The sequence below is a fragment of the Lolium perenne genome, chromosome 7, assembly GCF_019359855.2.
Source record: "Lolium perenne isolate Kyuss_39 chromosome 7, Kyuss_2.0, whole genome shotgun sequence".
Lineage (NCBI taxonomy): Eukaryota > Viridiplantae > Streptophyta > Magnoliopsida > Poales > Poaceae > Lolium > Lolium perenne.
Window position 1 is genome coordinate 113,250,177 of NC_067250.2, and position 4,747 is coordinate 113,254,923.

Below are 4,747 nucleotides of genomic sequence, written 5' to 3' on the forward strand. Positions count from 1 at the left end.
CTCATCTATATCTAACCCAGAGAATGTTTTCTCGGCAACTCGCCATGAAGACAACAGTAGTGAAAACAACCTTGATATTTCCTATCAATATGAAGAAGAGTATAGTAAGAGTTCCGCAAAACCCTAGCTAGGGATCGATAGAGGTGTTTTCAAAACCATTCAATAATGGGGATTGAAACATTGATTCAATTCTCCATAGAAATTTTATCAAACTTGTTAGGTTAACCAAGTGTTAGAATGCGAGATTCAATAAATCAAATACGGAGTAATAATCTGGGTGAGGATGGATTGATCACTATTCCTACTACTCTTATTATTTGCTTTCGTAATATTGACTTTGCGAATCTAGAGAGACATACCTACAAAAGAGATGTCGCCGATAAGCCCAAACCTTAGGGTGGGTAAATATTATACCCCTATAGTAGGCAAGTGCTGCCAAGCGTAGGGCTACGTTTAGTTTGAAGATCCAACCACTGGTTTAAGGGTAGTGTTTTCTCTTAGCTCTCTTTGTATTTGCATCTTACCGTGTCCAAACCCAAACAGATGCCTCTACATCGTGCTCACAACTACAATGACAACAACGACCCCAAGATGGCACCCACATTACCAGAGTTGTTGGGACAAGCTCAGTTGGTTCAGCAGATGACACAAAGCCTAGTCAGCAGCCACAAAGATAATGATTTACCACCAGAAATGCTGCAATTGTTGGAGTCCCAATCTCAAATGTTGCAGATGATGTCCCATGGCATGAAGAACTATAACAACAAAGAGGATGGTGTAGCCATACCCCGAGCATGCAAACTATGTGGAGACCTAGGGCATTCACGTGGGGAACATCGGGACCAGTGCCCTAACTGCGATGGAAGCCATCCAACGAAAGAATGCCACACCTATCAGATTACGTGTTTCCTATGTGAGGGAGTCAATCATGTCCCCGCTCAATGCCACCTCTACCCCATAGTGCAAGAAATGAGGGTACAAGTCAGGGATGGAATGTGTCAGTCTATGAGAAATATCCATGAAGGTACAAGGTCCAAGATGAAGGAAGAAGTTGAAATCAAGCCCCAGGAAGCGGCACACACTGTCACCACCAAGTGTTGTTATACATGTGGGAGAGAAGAACATTTATCAAAGAACTGCTCTAGAAAGCGAGAAAGGTTCCCCACATTTAAGGTGGAATATGAAGACCAGGAACTAGAAGATCTCTTAGCCTTGGAGAGACCCAAAAGGAAGAAAAATCATCACCACTCCAAGGAGAAGAAAATTAGACACTTGTTGTGTTACTATTGCAAAGAACCAGAGCATTATGCATCAAAGTACCTAGAAAAGAAGAAGAAGAAGAACAAAGCAGAGGAGCAGAGAGTAGAAAATGGAAGCACGGAAACACGTATGAGAGACCTCAGCCACATCACATGTTTCAAATGTGGCAACCAGGGTCACTACGCGGATAAATGCACAGAGAAATTACTTCTGTAAAGCCACCAAAAATCTCGAGAGACCATCTAGTGAGATTTTCTTTTAAGGGTGGTAGCACACATGCCCATCTGGAACCCATAACTTTCTAACCTTTCTCAAATCTCGAGGACGAGATTTCCTTTAAGGGTGGTAGTCTGTCACATCCCGAAATTTTCTAAATTTTGGAATGTGAAATAAAAATAAATTTGATGCTTGATTGTTTGAAATTGATTGAAAATTCACAAAGAATTAAAACTTTTCATAGGTTATTTACAAGTTAATTCCAAAATAGTATTTTTAAAGACTTTTGATTTTAAAGTATTTTCAAAATCAAACATATACTTGCTTTCAAAGTTTTCAAGTCCTTAATGAATTTCTATTTAAGAAAATCAAACTATTGAAAACTATATTTGGAAAATATTGCCAAAGTAGCAATTAGGCCAAATGCATGTAATTATTATTTATTTTCACAAATGGATTTTAAATAGGTTCTTTGTTGTCCTAAAACACTATTTTGATTTTTACAAATTTTTATAAACTTATTTGGTATGCGTATGTTAAAACTATTCACACATAGTCATAATGGCATAATAGTAATAAAATAATATAAAATAAAAATTTATAAAATCTGAATCCTTTTATTGTACTATGCTGAGCAAAATAGTTTTACAAACTCGTAGAATTTCGTTTCACTCAAATCGGAGTTACGAAACTCATTTTATAAAAGAAACAAGTACTAGAGAAAAAGAAAAAAAACAAACGGGCCGGCCAGCCGGACCGACCGGCCCAGCAGGCGGCCGAGCCAGGCCCACTCAGCCGACCAGCCCAGGCGAACCGAACAACCGAGTCGGTCGTATCTCTCCAGACCACGATCTGAAATTCGTTTTGACAAAACTTAAATCAACTTTACAACTCCGATTTCAGATCCGTTTGTTTCTACGCGTTCCTAACTTCGAGCCCCACCTTTTCCACCGACCTATGGCCTATATAAAGCCACCACCACGTCGCAGTTTCGTTTTCCCTTTCCTCCTCTCGAAATCCTAGATCAACGAATCTTAACTCGTTGCTTTGACCCCCTAAACCACTTCAAATCGTTTCGGGCTCTACACGAAAGCTGTAGATCTCGTCGAGATCTTTCAATCCCGACCAATCTCATCTCTTTTCATCTACCATACACGGATAATTTCGCATCGCAAGGTGTCAGACCTGACAAAGGGAATCTTCAATTAGTTCGTGCTCGTTCCACGAAATCCAAATTCCTTTGGTGAGTATGTAGATCTGATCATCCTCTACAACTTTCATGTTGAAAATTTTTCGATTTGAAGTACCAATTTGTCGCTCATCTACAGATCTATTTCGAGTCAATCGGAGCCAAATCGAATTTCAAAACGATCTCGAATCATCATGACTTCAACACGGAAGTTGTTCCTCTCGTCAAGATCTTTCAATTGCCGCAAGTTTCACCTTGTTCCGTTCACCGAGCAAGGAGAAATTGAGGTTAGAAAATTCAGATTTTATAAGGTATAACCCAGATCTTGTCAAACTCATTATTTCGTTGTGAAAAGTAAATTGTGTGTTAGATACTTCTATTAATTCTATACAACTTTGATGTAGAAAGTTTTTCCATCTGAGCAAATTTTTCTGTCAACTTTATGACATCATCATGACATCAGCATAGTCAACTCAGTCTGGTCAAAGTCAAACTACAGTCAGCAGTACAGTCAGCGGTACAGTCAGCAGTACAGTACAGTCAGCGTCTCAGTCAAACTTGGTCAAACTCGTTTTAAATTTAATTTTAAATATCAGATTATATGTCCAACTTAGAAATTCATTATAAAATCATCCAGAGGTCCAAAATTTACAAACTTTATATCGTTGGAAAGCTTATAACATGTAGAATCCAAATATGCAAGAATACTGTATATGTTATGTATTAGTTTTCGAATCATAATTCAAATGATTTAATTAATCCTTTTCACTATAAAAAATATATCAAATAATATACTGGTCTAAATTTAACAAAATTGTACTTTCTGGAATCCTCAGATCATGTACTTCAACTTGGTATAGGAGTTGTACAACTTTGATACGTACACAAACTTGATTTAGTAAAATCTATCCGAATCAGTAATTCGAGGATAATTCAAATTCTATAAATCGTTTTCGAATAATTCCAATTGGTCTAATCTTTTATTGGTGTAGCCTATCCAGGGAGGTAAAATTCATATTTTTTACAACACATAATGCTTGCAGTAGCTAATTAATAAGGTGGTATATGTTAAGTAGATACTCGATTAATGGTTTTCTAAATCAAATTAAATGTCCAGGAAACTTTATTATTATTGCACATATCAGAGAACACGCCAATACCACTAGACACTTTACCTTGAACTAATATCGTGTCTATCCAAATGCATTTTCATTCACTCCTTTGACTAGTTTAAAACTATTCAACTTACAAATGAGTAATTTGAGTAATGTCATGTATCATTTGTTTATACCCAAGCCTATGTGTAACTCATACTAACTTAGTAAGTGTTGTCACACATTACTAAATAATATTTTGAGTTGCGTCATTTGAGACTCATGTGATTTTATCACATGGATCATATCATTTTCCCATCCTTGAGTAGCAAACAACAATTGACCATAGGTTCTTATCAACCATTTTTCTTCTAAGCACTTGACTTAGATAATCATTTCCTTTTTCAAGTATTTGATCCATCCAATCAATATCTCCAATTCATATCTTGCAAGCCAAACCTCATGCCATATCTTCTTTAACCGATGATTAAAACACATTGATTAACTACATGATTGTTTGCTTGGTTTGGTTTTATTGTTGTTGAATGGTGTGTTTATGTGGTGCTATATTTTATATTATAGTTTGTTCGGAGAGGCACGTATTTTGATTAAGAGAAGTGAACGCGCTTCGATTACCGAAAAGGCAAGTGACACTCAAATCCTACTTATTTTAATTATGCATTAGTGATTTGAAACTAGTGTGCATGGTAGGATTTTATTTTCAAAAGTAAATTATTATGCTATGCTTAGCAAACCTAGTAGTGTGTAGCTACTCCTGAACCCATTGCTAGGATGCTTTAATTTTTGCTTTGCAACATCAAATGCAAATATTGTTTCGTTGTTGGTGGTGGGTGTTTGAAAATTTAAAAATTAACAACCCTAATGAAACACCTGGGTGGATTGGTTGATGGTGGGCGGCTGCTCAGGTCCACGCCCCTAGTAGGCTGAAGTGGTGAAGTTCACGCCCTAGTTGGCTGAAGTGGTGAAT

General features: G+C 37.1%; 1 long non-coding RNA gene across 1 annotated transcript; it reads left to right on the forward strand.

Moving 5' to 3' along the window:
- Positions 1-2,373: 2,373 nt before the first annotated feature.
- Positions 2,374-4,402, forward strand: LOC127323828 (uncharacterized). The gene is made up of 3 exons (XR_007865988.2): positions 2,374-2,719; positions 2,805-2,976; positions 4,342-4,402. It is a non-coding gene; the product is annotated as an uncharacterized lncRNA (long non-coding RNA).
- Positions 4,403-4,747: the final 345 nt, after the last annotated feature.